This window comes from Pempheris klunzingeri, chromosome 8 (assembly GCF_042242105.1).
Source record: "Pempheris klunzingeri isolate RE-2024b chromosome 8, fPemKlu1.hap1, whole genome shotgun sequence".
NCBI lineage: Eukaryota > Metazoa > Chordata > Actinopteri > Acropomatiformes > Pempheridae > Pempheris > Pempheris klunzingeri.
The window spans coordinates 10,536,328-10,555,745 of NC_092019.1; positions in this window are offsets into that span (position 1 = coordinate 10,536,328).

Consider the following 19,418-nt stretch of genomic DNA (forward strand, 5'->3'; position numbering starts at 1 on the left):
CAACTTACTTCCAGATTTCTGCCTAAATTTGCCAATTCTGGATCTAATCAGTGATAAAATGCCATCACGAAGACAATTCTTACCATATGTTCAGAGGCTCAGGAAATCTTTACAGTGTCAGCTGCTGCTGAGGTTATATCGCCCCTCCTCCTCCGACATAATACACACACCCCTTCCTCGCACACATGTGTGCACACTGCAATACAATACTCGCTCTGCACCTATGTGACTATTATCATGTGAATGAAAACATATGAGTCAAATATTTCTGTTTGACCCAAATCTTTATATTTATTTAGCCAATGCAGATGCACACAGCTGATCGGATAGTTTTTAAACCTTTGAACTTTGGATCAATCTGCCAGTACTGTCTGACACTAGTACTCGCCATTGTGGGAGGTGTGCATGTACCGCAGATTGAGAATAATGAGAAGACGCTGCGCTGTTTGAAGAAGTTGAGAGTAAAGAAACCCCCTGTAGTCTGAATTGAGCTGGCTGCCGTGAGTGATTTGACCTCTGAACTCCTGAGCTCCTGTATGCCTCTCAGTCTGCCTGCCTGTCTGACTGCTTGTTTGTCTGCCCGCCTGTCTCTCTTTTAGCTCCGCTGATTGCCTGACTGCCTGTCTGCAATATAATCCAGAGATGTACAAAAGCAAAGAGCTGGCACACACAGGAACCTCATTCCATCACATGTATTTCCACACACTTGAAGCGTGTGCTCTCACACAAACAGTGCATCAGCTCACATTAGACAAACTGCAAACATTCATGCTAGTTCACTGCAGAAAGACAGTGATCTGTACAGCGGTCAGAAATAAGGAAAACATACACTAAAACAATTTCCTTTTTTTTTTTACAGACATCTGCAAGAATCTCAGTTTTTGGAAAGTTTCTGGCTGCTGTTGAAAGAGGACATTTTCAACATTTTGGGAAAGACGCCTCATCGCTTTTTTGCAGATGAGAAGACTGACACCACTCACATGTCTATGTTTGTGTGTTTTATTAAACAAATGAGATACAACATGTGAATTAATGAGCTCTATAGGTGCTGATTGGCAGATTTTGTTACCTTTGGATGGAGCCATGCAAGATTTTTCTCCAGTTTCCGGTTTTTATGCTACGCTAAGTTAGTCGGCAGCTATCATAGAGACATAGACAGATGAGAATGGCATTTATCTTCTCATCTAATGCTTAGCAACAAAGTGGAAAAGTGTATTTCCCAAAATGTCAAACTGTTCCTTTAAGCCTCTGAATGTTTCTTTCTGCTTTAGTCTCTCCAGGTAGTTTTCACTTTATGGTTTCATTTAATTAGCTGTCTAAAACTGTCATCAGGGCAACATGCGGCGGAGTGTGCATGAGTACGCTTGTGGTAAGCATATGTGAGTTTGTGTGCATGCTCTCTTATGTGATTTATGAGCACATGTGTCTGTGCGAGTGAGTGTGAACCTGTACATGCGTGTGCTTGTGTGTTTTGGTCTCCGTGTGTGTGTGTGTGTGTGCGTGCGTGTGTGCTTGTGTGTGTATGTATGTGTGTGTGAATGGTAAGCTGACAGCAGCTGTAAAATTCCTCTCTGAGCATCACAGAGGGGAGGCTGATGGGAGCTGACAGGGAGCAAGAGTGAAGGGAGGTGGGAGAGGAAGATGAAGGTGAGCGTGGAGCAGGGGGAGACGATGGTTGCCAGCTAGTTTGATGATTGAAGGCTTAGTCAGACTTTGCAGAAATTCTGTACCGCTGTCGAAGAATATTGATGCCTTTACTGTTATTGTCTTGACCTTATCCAGCGCAGTCCACCTTGGATGTATCAGCACAGACTGAAACAACTGTTTCTCCTAAATATTTTCAGATGGTTCTGAAGTCTGGCTTTTGGCCACTACTGGACCTATTCCTAGTTATCAATTTAACAATCTGTCTTTATATCTTAGAAAACTAATATGTATTTTATTTCATTCAATTACAGCTAATGTAAACTTAAAATGCATAATGTTGTATGGGAAAATCTTCACCAACTTGGTATAAGTTAAATAAAAATGTGTGAAGTTACTATTAAACAATAGTGTATTTGGAACATTTTACAAATCAATGATATGGGAATAAGATATTGGAACTATTAGTTGCACTGGTTGTAATTGTTTGAGCTGAAAAGAGAAATTATAGAATGAAAAACCAAGAATGAAACAATATTTTCACTGCTTTTGGGTCATATTAGCAGAGAAAACACATTCTCATGTGAAAATGTATGCAATAAGAGACACATATGAACTCCAAGGTGATAGAAGAAGGCAGGAAAAAGGTAGAAAAAAATAATGTGGAAAGAGGAGAAGGTAGTGCCAGTTTGGCTGGTTTGGCAAAGCAAGCAGTGTACTGAACAGGAATCCCTTCTGCAGAGAATACAGAGACTCACTGACAGAGTAGAGACCTAGAAGTACTTGGTTTAGATGCTGCAGGGACTTCAGGGGTTAACATGGGTAGACAGAAAAACAAATCAAAATGATATAAAAATGGACTGTGGACTGTAACTGTGGCCTGATTTATTTTCAATAACAAATGTTATTGTAAGTAAATCAGGCCCCATAAAATTTCATAGCTTTTCACAACAACATTGTATTTCATTCTCACGAGCATCAGTTTTCAAAATCTTAACATAATGTAGATTCTACCTTCACATCACCTGATGTAGCAACAGCAAGCAAAGATACACAGCGTGTGCTGCCATCTGGAATGCCTAAGCGGTGGTGTGACTGCAGTCGATGGGGATGAGGAGCAACTATATGAGCATCAGCACAAAGTCCGATGTGCGAAGGAACAAAGGGCAGTTTCAGAATCAGCCTTAGAACTGAAGATATATGGCTGATTTAACTGTTCATCAGAGTGCCGGCATTTGGAGAGAAACTGTTCTTGTGTCTACATTGCTCTGTAGCGCCTACCAGAGGGGAGAAGTTAGAACAGGTTGTGTCCTGAGTGTTAAAAGTCTGCAGAGATGCTTGCTGCCTCTTTCCTGACTCTCCAAATGTCGACAGTGATGACAAAAATCAAATAAACGATCCGTACATTGAACAGATAGCTCCCATCGATTTAATTTCATACATTTTGATCTTCATCAGGCATGGTCAAACAGTATACAGACACATTCATCACTCAGGTGCATAATGGAGAATTAATCTACTATTTATAAAATATATATTCCTTGTTCCAAAAGGATTGAGGCAACAATAGCAAGTGCAAGTTTGTATTCATTCCAAAAACAGGAAAGTCAACACAAACAAAGAGAAGAATGCAGTGGAGAGATTTACAAACATCAGCCAAAGTGAATGTCTCAGCAAGAGAAGGACTGATTCAGATAGTGGAAGTTCCCTCTGCATCATATAATACTCCCCTTTGATAAAAGAAAATGAAAAAATGTAACTGTAACACTGCCATATTCTGACCTCATCTTAAACCAGTCTTCTATGATCCCCAACACATTGTTTACAAACCTGCTCCAAATATTTGTGATTGCAAAGTCACTCGAGCTTTTTTCAGAACAAGAAACAAATTTTTTTCCAGATGGCAACTGTAAGTGTGCACACAAAGCATCTTTGATTAGAAATGTCACTCATCCTCATTCTGGCAAAAGAATCAACATCAAGGGTATCATCACCTGTAATTCAAAAAATGCCATCTGTGTGTATGTGTGTGTGTATATATATATATATATATATATATATATATATATATATAGTTTTCTCTGCTTTGTGATTGTAATTTGACCATGCTGAAGAAGATCAAAACACTGCATTGAATTAAATTCCTAGGAGCCCTCAGTGCAATGTGATTTTTGTTTTTTGATCCAGCACCTGTAGAAGTTTTTTTTGGATATGTGTACCTTATGCTAATGAGGATACAGTTTCCTTCAGAAAAGTTACAAAAAAAGTTCACGCACATTACTCTTAAACAACATATTGTAGTGTGTGTGACTGGCTTGGTTTGAAGTCTTGTAGAACTCTGAAACACTTGTAAATCAGGCCAGTTCTATTTGTGGGTTACAGGAGCAATCAGTAAAAGCACGGAGGCTTGGTAGTTTCATTTATTTAGCAGATTGTTGATTCTGTAGGTCCACCAGCACTCCAGTGGAAAGCTGCACTTGGGATATGTTACTGTACTGCTTCACCCCTCCCTTTCAAATAGCTTCCACTGAACTAGATAATGTATTGGACATGGCTGAGTGACTCAAGCATTAGTCTTCATAATAACCACTGATTAGTGCAGTTATTGTGCTGATGTCAGTGCTCTACATTAGTTGGCCCAAGAAGTGTTGCAGTGTGGGAGGTCTTGTTCTGACCCCGTTGATCATGTGAGCAGCGATAGTTCATATTGGGACACGACACTGGATGAAGCTGACATATTCCTGATTAATCTGATTTATAGTGGTAATCATCATGTTGATGTATTGCTGTCCAAGTAGTGGTTTAGGCTATTAATCCAATCAGTTGCATATTATTTTCGGCAACAAGTGTCTTATCAAAACAAGGGTTACTTTGCGTGCATGAAATTTTTTAATTACATCTCTAGCAGAGTTAATGGTTTAGGTCACAGATTCCTTCTTGTAAGTAATTAAGATAATTATATTGTATTACTTTTATTTTAAGCGATAAACCACGAAAAGCCATAACTGCAACTTATACACACAGATTCTTTGTTTCTCCTCTTTTTAAAAGACACTCCCTTCAAGTTCGAGAGGCAATATTAGCTACTTGCTAACACAACACCTCTCTGGATTTGAGAGCCCAAGATGAAAGAGAATGGCTGAAGAATTGCGCTAATTATTGGTGGTCAGCTGTATGTGATCGCTGGGGCAGAAAGAGCATCTCTGGAGGGGTGAAACCTAAAAACAAAGTGGCTAGTCTTATGACACTCGGCAGGGGTGAGAGCCTGCTAAAGTTCACCACCTCTGTATTGTGTAAGCAGCCCAGAAACTAATAACTGCCTTCACCTTAGCCAGGAAAAATACTGTAAAACTTTTATCAGAGATGGCAGATGAAAACTAGCCTGTTTGAAGGGTTTTTGAATCAGAGTTGGATATAATAATAAACCTAACTTGCAACATCTTTCCATGAGAAATGCATTTTTAAGATGTGCAGTAAATTTGGCTTAATCATTGAAAATTTAAAGCTTTAATCTGCAGAAACCTTTCTTGAATCTTGGACAAATCTTGGATAAATACGATGCCAGATTCAGTACTACTTGTGTGCACTGTACAGTAGCTCTATTTTACACTGCCAGACCCAGAGGAAAGTGTTTCTCTCTCTGCACTGAAAAATTTGCATGTCTGCAAACTGATGGTTTCACCCTGTGGGAACCGATGTCTGGCCAAGAGTCTCTGACCCACACAACCCACCAGTGTCCATAGTGAGGTGTGGAACTAGACCTTCTGGCAGGAATATGAGGAAAAGAACAACAGTCTTCATTTAGCTGTTGGCTGTGGGTGAATGTTCATATTGTCAGTGTACAGGTTTCTTTATTGTAGACAATGCAAATTAAATGTGTTTTCTGTTTCAGAGGTATTAAAATCCATACCTAGAATGGGGCATTAAGCAAAAAACTGACCTCTGACTTTTCCCTTTTGAGTGATAAATGAAAGTGAGAATCTCCATAAAGTATGAAATCAGCAACAGATAACCATCTTTCCACATACTTGATGGGCATTTGTTGCACTCCTTCAGCACTGCTTCATTGAAGATTTACCTCCCTGTGAAACTATGCTGGAATACTTACAGCTGTAATACTGAGTACCTGCAGAGTGTGTGGGCTTAAACAGTGGCTCCCACAGTAACTTCCACTCAACTCCTGGAGCTTCCAGGTACCAATGTGAGTCAGCCAAAGTATGAAAAGAGCCAAGATCTAAGTTTGACAGAGTTAAAGGAAACATCTAGGTCAGTACAGCATAGTGAATGGTGTTCTTAGATATATGAGATAGAAGACTAGTTCATTAGGATTTATTCAGTGCCAGTACTCATCTCTTGCAGATGTTAGCTCCTCATTAGGGGCCTTAAAATTGATCAGTAAATCGTATTTCAGATACTATCTGCATTGTGCTGACACTCACCTTATCTCAGTAACTGCATTTGTGCACCATGAATTTTAACAAATAAGTTCAGCAGCAGCACTTTTCAAAGCTGCATTGAGTGACCTTGCTGATAAGGATTAGAATTTACTTTATTGGCACATAACACTTTAATTCAAAACTTTAATTCACCAACAGCCACCAAACCAGCAACCCACCTCACCCCCTGAGGATAATTAAAGTCTAGAAATTTCACAGACCACCCACGAGTACACACACACACAGACACACACGGACTCTGCATGGTGCAGAAGCAAATTGCCTTACTGAATGTGAAGTTGTATTTTTCCGCACAGTCCTGTGAAATTAGCTCAAGACCAAAATATCAGCGTAATGGTGGAGAATATGGCACATTTATCACACTTTTACACATGCACACACACCGTACATGAACAGAAGTTTTACCACGTGGCACAATGACCTAACTGACAATGAAATGTTCCCCCACCGGGATGCTGAGCCTGTACTTTTGTACGCTTCAGCAAGGGCTCCCATCCATTCTTGAGGGGGATGCCGTGTGTAGTTGCAGGAATCCTCCGCTCGCCCCCTCCATAAAGGGCCTGGTCTGTTTTTTTCTAATAATGCTTAATTTCTTCAAAGTGCAGACAAACCGAACAGCGTCATACTAATGGGCATTCAAGCTAAGGTTTACTCTCAACAACGAAACAGTGTCTGTGACTGAGCCTGTAAGAGCAGACAGCAGGTGAGGTATGAGGCCATGAAGGAGGATGTGCAACAAAATCTATGGGCAACAAGGTGACAACCTGCTTTTAGGATAAGTATATAGTATAATTTATTATTATTATAGTAATACCCAAAGTTTCCCAAGGGCAACAAAACCATCTTTTTATTTCTTTTATTTAGTGTTTAAGCCAAGATTACCAAGGAGATTTACTGCAATTTTAATCGTGAAAACTGACGTGTTTGTCACTAAAATACAAATTTTTGCAAAGCTCTATTGACAGAACTTGCTCGCATACGAACTGTAGTGAAACAATATGCGTTTTGATGCAGAAGCTCAAATACATTTTGTGAGTCTGCTGAGACGTTTAAGACTATCTATAATAAACACGAGTCGCCAGTGTTCTCACATGGGTTTCACAAAGCTTATGGCTGGAAGGTCACTGGCTTGACCCTCAAATTGGCTGGATAGATCTGGGCAGGAAAAGTAAAGGAGCAGCACTGAGATGTCCTTCACCAACGCACTTAATCCCCACCTGCTGTACCGAGCAGCTTGCAGCCGCAGGTGTGAAAGTGTGTATAAGAGAGCATACCTTGGTTTTATCAAGGTTTGAAAATGTGTGTGTGTGCACATGGTCACATTTAATTAACGTGGGGAGGAAAGTATTAAGTTGGACACACCCTCTTCCCAGTGGCTCATCCAGTCTCTGACAGCAACCTCCTTTGGGTAATTTTTCACACACACACACAGACAGACACACACCACAACAACAACAACAAAAACACTTCCCATGCAACAGGCAATCATCACAGGTCACCACCTCCGCCAGCTTGCCTCCCCATCACTGACAGAATAGGTGACCATCAGTAGCAGAAGCAAAGCTTTATTTTGGTTGTGAGGTTCAAAGGTCCTGAGATGCAAGTCGACAGAAGCTGTCGTGGCTGCCTGAGTAGCTTTGTCAGTGAACCTGAAAATGTTTGCTTGGAAGCATCAAACACCAAGAGAAACCCATGGGTGAAAATTATGGCTGTAGAAAGAAAGCAACTGAAAACATTTCCGCTGAGTCGATAGATTAAAGGGAGGAGTGGCTTGCACCATTTGCTCTACTCAATGTATTGTTTTTGGGGGGGAATTCTAATTGACCTATTGAATCTTTTTACTTGAAATTTACACCTGTTACAGTTATGTTTTCCTTTAACAAATTATTTAGTTGCACATCATATCTTGTTTTGCTATTTTCCACAAACTGTGGAAAATAGCTGATCTGTTCAGTATATCAATGAGCAACAAAGCCATCACCCATTAACTGTCTACGAATTTTTTCCCGCTGTCACTGTTGTGACTTAAAAAAAAGGGCCTCCTTTGGAATGTGGTGTGCCCTCTGACCCCATAGTGCAGGGAGTTTACATATCCATGTCTCCACTAGTAAAAACTGCATTCCTACCTTCAATCTGGGTCAAAGATAAAAGATGACAGAGATCTGACGCTGACAAGCGAGACAGATCTGACATTCAGACACAAAATCTCTTTTGGATGGTTGAAATAAAAAACTGTACAATAAAATATAACCACATATCATAGCACACAGATGTCATGTTATTTATTGTAGCAACGTTTGATGTGTTTTCTTTGAACTAGTCCTTTCTAAATACTGGAGCCTTGTGTTGATTTCCTACCACTGATGCGCATCCTTATGTTGGATTACATTCACCGTAAGTGCAATTTCTGTTGAGAACATTTAAACTCATTAATAATATTGGTTGTTAATCTTAGACAGGATGTGAGTTGTAGGCATGAAATGTGAGGTGCACAGCTCTGCCTTGATTTAGGGAACCCTGCAAAAGCAGAAGAGCTGGAGGTATCTCCCTGCCGTGGCTAAGTTGACCAGTCAGTGTCAGTCCCTTAGCTGGTGTAGCTAATGACATTATCCAATACAAATCTGAGGTCCCTTCTCACCTTAGGGAAGCTTAACATTTAGCTCTCTGTTCATTTATCATTGTTTCTGAAAGGATAATATTGAAACTACCTGGGATAATGTGATTGAACGCTATTATAACTGCCACCACTTGTAAAATTTAAGAAACTTGCCACTTCAACACAACAATATCAAACACTCATGAGAAGTGAAGCTGTTGAATGTTCTAGCAGCTGTCCAAACAGGAAGAGAAAAACGAATGGCTCTCTGTTACAACACTGGAGATTTTCTAAAAAGTTTTATTGGCCGGAGAATTTAGTCCCACTTATTTGTGCAACATCTAAGCAATATTCAGTTTACCAGGAAGAAGGCCTAACTTGAAAATCCCATTTCATGGAGTCTTCAATCCCACAAGCTAAACAACTATTATTCTTAAACATGCCGAATCAATCAAAGCTGCCTGCACTGAATACAAAGAGAATGGAAAAGTTTTGCAAAATGGGGTGACCCACATACTGTAGAAGAGAAAGGAAAGCAGCTATCATATAGGTAGTGCCCATAGACTGTAAATAAGAAGTGGAAACATAACAATCAAAAAGTATCTTGACAGAGATTTGTAAATGTATAACTTAAAAGCATTGTGTGTTTAAGCATCTCATCAGGGGTGCTGTCAGGTCCGCAGGTTTTTCTACATTTCAGGGTTTTCAGATTTTACTCTTCTGTGGTGGGCAGTGATATTATGGGTGTTGGTGGTCGTGGGGCATGAACTGTGTTTTTTTTTTTTTTTTTCATCCAAGAATTTCCCTTTAGGGTCTTTAACAATGTGTGGTTTAAGTTGTATGATAGGAGGTTTGGATTGTTCTGACTGACGACTGGGGTTTGTCTGCTCTTCTGGTGGCTGTTCCCAGTCAGGAGAGGCACCCAGTGAGCTGGACTTGTGTTTCAGGGGGTTGTAGGTTTAGATTAGTAGAAAGTTGCAGCTGCTCACTGAGACTGTTACTTGTGACATCTCTCTCTGTCGCTCAGCTTTTCAGCCAGTGAAGAGACCTCTTTCTTTTTTATCAGTGATCTCTTGCTGCATTTCTCTTCACAGTTTTGTTAGCGTGGCTAGCTCTTTCCTGAATGTGTTTCTGTCACTCTGAAGTTCTTCTAGCTGGGTCTGGGTGTGTTTATATTGCTGAGTTTGTCTGGAGGAAAACTTCCTGTAGCTGCACTAGTTCACTTTTCATATATTTAAGCTGATCTCTCATTTCATTCATGGCAGCATGTACCAGAGGGAGCAAAGTGCAGGTGAGCTCCCTCTCCTTTGTCGCTCTGTTCCTCCTCTGTCAGGCTGCTGTGCAGGAGGGAGGGGGTGCTCTTTAAGTTGCCTTGCACCAAAATTTCTCAGTCTTGTAGATGTTGACAGTTTCCATCTCTGTAACTGGGTCCTCAATATTTTTTAGTTGTAGTTTCCTGTAGAAATGGCACTGTGCTCTAAACTGGGTTGTCGAGTTAGTTTTCTTTAATAAAGTTAGGCAAACAGCTTTTTTTCTTTAAGAGAGTTTTTCTTTTTCTTTTCCTTCTTACTTAAAAGCTAAATATTTTTCTTAATTGGGTGGTGGTTAGCCAGAGTTGAGCAGTGGGGGAGTGTCTCTCATCTATCTATCTCTATTGGTATACATCTGTATTTCTATTCATGTACTTTATATCTTTACCTATGAAATAACTTTGGATCAAGGTTGGTGGATTTTTGAAAAAGTCTTTTGTCTGTTTGCTGTCCACCATGCCATGACTGTGTTTTGTCTCTGTTGCCACACCATGACCAGGGCTTAGTTCTTTTTGACACCTACCAACCTCCTAACCCACCCACATTGATAACACCCAGCCTTAGAGTTTCCTTTAGTTACTGTAATAATTGTGCATATTTTACTCATATATCATATTAGTAAGCAATATTCAATTATAACATAGGCATGTTGTCTCACAAGAGTGCGTGTTATTTACTTTAACAAGCACTACAAGTAATCAAACTATCAATCAAACTGCAGTAAGTCCCACCAAAATCCACAGGCGGCCACAGGCTAACAAACACTGGTATTACTGTCTGATTCTGGTTCAGAACCAGTCTGGTGATCAATAAAACCCTTTTTCATTATTTCATCAGTGGATAGAAATGTCAGATTTGTGTTGTTTTACTTACAGTAATGTCGGTCTAAACGAATAATGTATTCACTAACAGTGTCACAAAGCAAACGTCAACACGAATTCAAACTATACAAGACCAAGACAACCAGTTGGACAACCAAAGCAGTCCCCAATCAATTTGCTCTCCCGCGAGGCTGTCCTCATATGAATGGCACACAGTTGAGTGTGGGCAATCCCCAAATAGTTGTCACTCTGTCCATATAGCGGAGACAACTAAAAGCCCATTATCTGAAAATGGCAGACCATTAGTCTCTTGGCATGAAGAGCCTTTCACTGCAGATCCCACATAAAGGAAGTCTGCAGATTCAGCAATGGGAGAAGAGGAGAAAAATGAGACCTTTAACATGGCTGGGAAAAAAGGAGGAGAGGGAGGGGGGAAAAAGACACTGAGAATAAATCTGTCCTGTGTTTAGGTCTGTGGCAAATGATGCTAAAATGCTCCATTACACTGTAGGATCTATGTTAGACTCTATGTAATTCAAAGACAAATTCAAATTCACACACACACACACATGCAGACACCCGCACACACCCACGCACACACACTATAATGTATTACTTTTAAAACTGCTATCACATTGCTCTTTTAGAAACAGCTGTTGGCTTCTTGTAATTATATAACCCGTTAGCTGAGGTGGACAAAAAAAAAACCTTTATCACAAACTTGGCACATGTACCTATGCTTAATCTTCACACAATATACATCAGCTCTCACCATTGTGAGCAATGACAATGGGCAACTAAACATGCCCCACAGCCCAGCCATCGGCATTTTCCTGATCTGTTGTCACACAACTGCATATGTCTCAGAAGTTGATTTGGATTTGGAGTTATAGTTTTGTCATCATGTTTTTGGAGTTGCGTAATTGTCTAACAACAAAAACTGAGCACCAGAAACACCTGTAATCTGTGTAGGAGGACTAGATGTCTTTTCTACTCGTAAAGCACACTGTATAGTTCCTAATTATAAAATAAATACTGCAAGTACATATGAGGAATTAGATCAGCGTTCTACACCAAGATAAAGATATGTGATATGTCTGCACCTCTGCTCGTATTGTTATCTGATATTAAAGCGTGTGCTTCTGTTTCATGGTGCCAGAATTTGCTTGTGTAAATTGTGTGCTTTTGTGGTGATATGTCTGCGTGTGTTATTTCTGTTTCAGGGAGACCCATGTGCTCCCATGGCTCTCATTTATCCACTGACAACTGGTTTTCACTAATCCCTCTCATTGGTAACAGCCTCCCTTGGTAGCAGCTGCCCTGGCTACGTTGCAGCAGAGGCACGTTAGCTCTTGTCCAGCCCAATTTGGAGTCAGATATTAATTTGTCATGAGCATGTAACTATGCAGAACGTAGACCAAGCCAACGCCAAATAAATAGAGGTCAACAAACGCCATGTTTCCACTACTAATGTAAGGCTTTGCTTGACTTAACGTGATTTTACTGCTTTCGGTATCAGCTACTTGTCTAGATTTTGTTCTCCTTTGCAGATAGTACCACCACCTCACTTTTGCTGATCAAAAGTCATTGTAAACCAAAGTTGTCGCTGTTAACGGAAACTGGAAACTAGATGAAACTGAACTGATTTGAAGACAAAATTAGATGAAATGGAAACACATGAAACTGTAATAACTCGGGTCCAAGCGAGTACAGTCCAGCTGAGTTACGCTGAGCTGGTACTATGCAGTGGACATAATGTAGACATTTCTGGAGACTGTTGTCTCTCAATGTCTTTCGGACCCATACTCTATACTGTTTATTCCTTATGTGGCTAAGGTCATTAATTAATGACCTCCAATGGTCACTAATTAGCAGACTCATGGACCACTCAACCATATACCACCATGCAAGCACCTGGTGGATTTTTACAAGTGGCAAGCCTTCATCTCCAAAGAATTACTGCATGTTTATATACAAAGACATTTCGAAAGCGGTTCACATTCTCTGGCACCATGTCATCCCACTGATAGATTTTGGGCTATTATGTGATATTAAAAATATTCTGTGTGGATGGGCAGAATGCATTTATGCCGCAATATTACACATTATGTGCATGATTTGAGATAATGAGAGAAAAGAGTCGTGATCTTGAGATGATGAGTCGTAAAATAACACTGAACAATACTCCCCTGCTCCTTAGTTAAAGTATAAACTGCATTTATTAGGTATATTTATACCTAAATATTTTAGTTATGGGCCAACAAATAATCTACAAGTTTTCTTCAATCATTCCCTCAAAGTTTTTACTTCAAAGAAATGCCCTTAGAGATTTATTGATGCATCTTTTTTCTTTTTTTTCTTTCTCGAAGCGTCCTGTATTGCCTTTTTTCCAAGTGTGCAGTTGTCACTACAAAGTGACTTTTCTCCCCAGATAATGGGATTTGATACAGACATCAGTCTGACTGATGAACTGAGGGAGGAAAATGTTTTCCTGTAAAGTATTACGCAGTCTATTCATACTTCACTTACCAAATAATGTTAATTTTTTGACCAGTTGTTTAAGTAAGCATCTGAATTTCCCCATTTTTTAGGCTTTGTAGAAGAACAGAGCAGAGAGTGAAAAGGTTTGGGCAAAGACACCTGTTGTGACTGAAGCCACTGGGCACTTATCAAAGGGTTCCTTTGTCTTAACAGGTGTTTTTTTTTAAAGGTTTTTCTTGTTCCTGTTGATGCTCAAGATGTTGATTTATCAGGCATGGAGATTTCCCTTCAAGATGATAATTTCAGATGTTTTAAGAGATGATTGGTGGCTATGGAACAGAGGGTGGATTTATGCACCAGCCAGACCTTTGTGCTTGAAATCATATCGCTTTGACGAAGATCTCAGGGGGTAAAGCCGCAGCTCCCTGTTATTCATTCATCAGATGGCATGAACGGACATTTTAAGTCTCTGTTCCACTGTGCTTTCTCTAAATGATGTCATCCCTAACACCCCTAACCTTGCTTTTTATTGCATCCACCCTTACATTTTTTCACATCACATTTTTTTTTAACAAGAAAGACTTGAATATGCTCCACTGTGTCTGTACTTTTTCAAATGAGTGTATCATATAAGTGAATTACATCCTAATCCCACACCTGCCTCCATGTGACTGCCTCCATGTGACTCTACGGGCACCCACAGGAAGTACACACCTCTGCCAGGTTTTGCAGATACCCTCAACCCTCATTTATCAGACAAAGCCTGGCATTGTGAGGGCAGAGGCTGCTCTCTGACTGGCAGGTATTGTGGGAAACTGGCACTGTGAGAGAGGAAGGGGTGAGAGAAAGGGGTGTTTTGTATGGATTTCTATGTGTTTGTGTGAGAGTATCTGTATAAGTGTGCTTGTCCTGATGGTGGCATGTACTGGTGGTGTGACTGGGCAGAGAACTGGGGAACCTGCATGGAAAATTATTGTGAGAAAATGGAGAAATAGAGAGATGGTGCACGCCAAATAGGTGTTCCAAACATCTCGGCAATTACTCTTACATTGTTTAAGTACCCACCCTTCATCCCTCACTATAAAAGGCTGCCCACTCGGACACATCAATCAGCAACTTGCAGAGCTGTTACAGCTCATTAGTCATTAGAGTGAAAACATCATTAGACCAAGCTGATTACAAATCAGGGAAGGGTGTCTGAGATAGACTTTAATTTAGTCATTCTCCAATAGTCAAGGCTTTGTACTTTCCTATCTGAAACAAGGTTGGCTAGAATACCTATTCACTTTGCATACATGCCCACTACCAACATTATATCAGTGCCTGATTATTGTGATAAACAGATAATCCAGTCAGTTGAAACTCACTGAAAGCCAATAGTTGTTAGTGGTGATGATGTCACAATCATCTGCAAATCGATGTCAACAAAAATTTAATTTACTTGCTGGCAGTTTTGTTGAAAGTGGCTGCAGAAAGAATTACCGTACAAACTTTGGTGTGAAAATAAAAGGTCTAGTTTCTTTATTCATTTTCTTTTGAACTGGCAGGAACAGGTTTCTAGTATGATAGAGAGCAACACTGCAAGCAAGGACAATACAGGCTTTGGTGTTGGTTTGCAGACAAGAGAAACATTGAGTTTAAATATCTTTATATTAAATATCGTTCTTGCACATTTGGCAGGGAAGCAAAAATACCTGTTCCAGTAAACTTCAACATAAACATAAAAGCACTATAACAGGTTGTTGGCCTCCATTTCCTGGTTGAGTTTATCTTCCTTTTTACCTAATAAGGACAAGCTTGTCACAGACTCTAGGCCAGTTCGTGACAATGTAAATGTAGTGTTACAATATTGTATTAAAATCGGTGCTGTGAGAAAAGTAACAAGTAAAAACTAGACTTAAAGTAATTAAGTGGTACTTATTTTTGGGCCAGTTTTAGTAGCTATGAACGCAGCTCAAGGGCAAAGTTATGACAATTTATTTTTCTGAATCAGAGTTAACTGAGATAATGTGAGGCTACATTATATTGTGCTCATGCTGTGTATGGATTTTTGCAGCAGCCTCTTTTCATGAAAAAGGGTAAATGGGTAAGTAAGCAGTTCCTCTTCCTCCTGTGCTATAAAGAGACTGTAATGGAAACTAGGATGGAAGAACCACATTTCATGCTTTTCATTCTGCAACAAACAACCTTTGTCTAATGAGTGGAAACCTTTACGTGATAATCCAAGAGCGCATTTCAATCAACCTAATTAGGATGCTAACATATTTAGGGTCTGTGCCAAATGTTTGAAGACTGACAGCCTCTCTTTCTGTGCTTGGTTCTACAGTATAAGGCATGGACATGAGCACACACACACACACACACACACACACACACACACACACACACACACACACACACACACACACACACACACACACACACACATCAAGGCTGCATTCCATAATGACTGAAAAAAAGAGAGGGGAACTGTAATTTTGCTTTCAAAGGAGAAAATATTATTCTGTGATTGTAGAATAATTGGAGCTGCTGCACTTAAAAAAGACTGGTGAGATAAATGACCAGCACCTGCTTAGATCTCATGCATGCACAGTGTATTCATATCATTTGCATGTGCAGTTTGGAGATTGGTGATAATGCATGATACATGCCCTTGGTGTAAACTTATCAGTTTAAACATTTCCACTTTGGCATTTAGATGCACTCTTGGTCGTGCGGTTTTGATGAGGTTTTGATATTTGAGCCAAATTGAGGGCAAGTCAACACCTGCCACTCACTGCTGCTCATCAGTCATATCAGCAATTTTGCGTGTGCATACTGTACTGTATTTTTGCATGTGTTTATGTGTGTTTATTTGTGATGAACACTTCAGTCCATGTAGCCTTGTAGTTGTATACTGTGGCCACCAGAGGGTGTAAAGATTCACAGTAAAAGCTGAGAATGAATTATTCCTGAATGATGAGGATTACAGTTGTTACTAGCACTTGAAATCTTTTACTTTTTGAAGTATTTTCTCCCTTCGATTAAGCATTTGTTTTCATAAAAACAGTCTATGTGATCATCTGTGTGATGATCCACAATTCTGCAACTTTTAATATCAAAATTCACTTAGGTTGAGATTACTTGAGCTCCTTTTTGTTATTTCGTTAGAGAATTTGAGTGGTTATTGGCAGGATCTATTTCCCTGGAGCACAGAGCAGCAAAACTATACTGACACTTTGCAGGGGGCTGGGGAGGTTAATATGTTGGTAATATCAAACTCCCCCAAGGAAGCAGGAGAAATCCAGAAAACCATTTGTGCTGAATGGGGAAATCCCTGCACCGTTCTCCCTGTGTGTGACACATGCTTGGTCCATGAGGTGAAAATTGCAGGGGGAAGATGCCTGCCATTTCTGCTATAGATTCTGTGAACAGCTGGTCAGGGGTTGTTCTTACATTGAGAGCCCCCTGGAGCCACATAAGGCCCCCTGTGGATACGCATGAAGCTGCATCCACAGAAATATAAGCCTTAGAATGGATACCACAGAAATCTTTCTCAAGTCGTTAAAGTTTGAAATATGTAGACAACCATCACATGCCAGCTCCTTTTGTCCAGTGACCTTTACACTAAAGTAATCCGTATTGTTGTTTTGTTTTTAACTAAAAGATTTTCCTTTTGGTTTTTTACATGAGTTGAAGCGTAAAGGCTTTCTAGCAGTTTATCCATCAGATCTATACAAATATCAAATACAGTAAGAGCATATTATTTTTGCTCCTCTACTGTATTACATTTATCTCCTGATTTGGTGTATATGGAGAATAAAAAGTACATCGAGGCCACATTTTATTATATCAAGAGTCTACTGAGCTCAAAATGATATTGCATGTGCAATATACAAGATACGATTAATTCCCATGCTGACTAATTCGTGGGCATAAGATTTTTTAATTAATTTGTGCACATAAGATCAGCACAGTAAATAAAGGAATTGAAAAGTTTCTCTTCTTCTGTTTCGTCTTCTGGACTTCGCTTTTAAAGACAGTGAAGTAATTTCATATACATTACCCTATGTTTTGTGCACTTTTTCATACATTCATATATTTAATATGTCCCAGCCACTTTAATGTGGGATGGTGTTAAACAAATAAACTAAACATGCAAAAAAAAAAGAATGCAAGTATTATTTGTTTTAGTTGGTGCCAAATTTTCTGTTGAGATCTGCGAACAGTGACTAGGCTAACTACAGCCATGTTAGCTAATGCTAGCTCTAATTACTTTGGGCAACATTACATTGGTTTGCATGAAATTACTTCACTGTTATTTCAAAAGCGATGCACGTATCCCTGCAACAGAAAGGGTGAGAAAAACTCCTACATTCCTTTTCTTTTCTTTTTTTTTTTACAGCGTTAGGGTTTAGCAGCGTGGCGGTGACCTACTACTTTCAAGCATCACCTGCTGTTGGAAACGGCATGTGCCCATGGATCACAAGCTGTGCACCACTGTAGTATCAATCACTTTTCAAACTCAGTGCTTCTGGTTGTGCACGCACGGCTGTCCGTATTCACAAATATCTCTTGCATACGAATTAATAAAAATGTGGGAATGAATTGTATCTTGTATCTCAAGTGCCCAGTGTATATTTTTCTCTCTATGGCTACTCTGGGGCTCTGTAGGTATAGACATCTCTGGTGTGAGATCAAAATGTTCCGACCAACTAGAGAACTCATGATCTAAAAGTAGGAGTTGGACCTATGGCTGTGTTTACATTGCCTGGTGGAGTTACAGCCATATTTCCCACAAGACTTGAGAGGGGGTAAGGATTACAAAAATGACAGAGGTCTTGGATGACTTCACCTGACGCTATGTGTGAACTGTCACTGAACTCTGCTTGACCCTGAAGCCAATGAGAATATGGGTCACTCCAAGAGAAAGGTGAGTGGCTGTGTTTTCTCTCCTCTCTGTGTTTCACCCTTTTCTCTGTCTTCCTTAAAATCTCTTGTTTCTCAAATGGCAAAGCACCCGCAGCTGAACAGATCAGTGTCTCCAAATAAACATTGTCCTCCACATGAAGTGAGGGGGTTGCCACCTTATTAAAAGTGATAGTTCAGAGAATGGCTGTAATTCACTTTTTCCTGGAAGTGTTTATGAATCGTGCCAGGCTACGCTTGGGCTAAGTAATCACCCAGCGGGGGATCATATTATAGAACCCGTTCTTTCAATTAACATCGATAACAACAAAGGGGATTAGCACTCTTCCCTTAGGCTTCCCTTTTTTCCCTCAAAAGGTATTCTTCTTCTACAGAGTGTGTGTATGCGCGTCTGTGTGTGTTCATGCATGTGTGGCCTATACAGTACTGTGGGTGTGTGTCAGTCCCTATTTATGCTTGTGCCTATGAGCATGTGTGCGTGTTTGGTGGAGCTTGTGCTAATGTCCATGCCTGCTGTCACTGTGTGCATACTGTATTTCTGTTTTTACGTGCATGTGCTGTATGTGCTTGCGTCTGAACAATCTGGGCCAGGCAGGTGCCAGCTTTGATCAAGACAAGTGTTACCTGAATGTGACACTTTGACAGAGGTTCACTTTCCCCCTAACAATGGCAAAACTAACACAAAACATGAATCTGACCTGTCACACTACAGTGAGCTTGCGGTACTTGCCATCCTGCCACTTGTGGGCAGACACATTTCTTTTCTTACTTAGCCTAGTCCTTCAAGTTGTCAGACAGTGAAGAATGAAAAATGAAAATGAAAAAGTTAACACTTTTATTTTAAGGAAAAGTTGTAGCTTCACAAAATAAGACAACAAACTGAAAGTATAAACTGACTAAAATAATCAGGTCTGATTTCACTATCACATGCAAATTGTCCTGTGTAAAAACCTGGTTAAACTCAGATATACAGTTACCACATGAATGAGAAGTACTGTACTTATACAGAGATAAAGGGAACTGAATCATCCCTATTTGCCTCTGGGCAAGAATAATCCAGGCAGAATTACACTTGCTTTTACTGTTGGGAGTTAGTAGTATATGAACATATTTTTGAAGTTTTGAAGCTAAAGGTCAGGACTGAGCTCAATAGACTAAAAAAATAAACACAAAAAACTCCCAATCTGATGAATGCTATTAA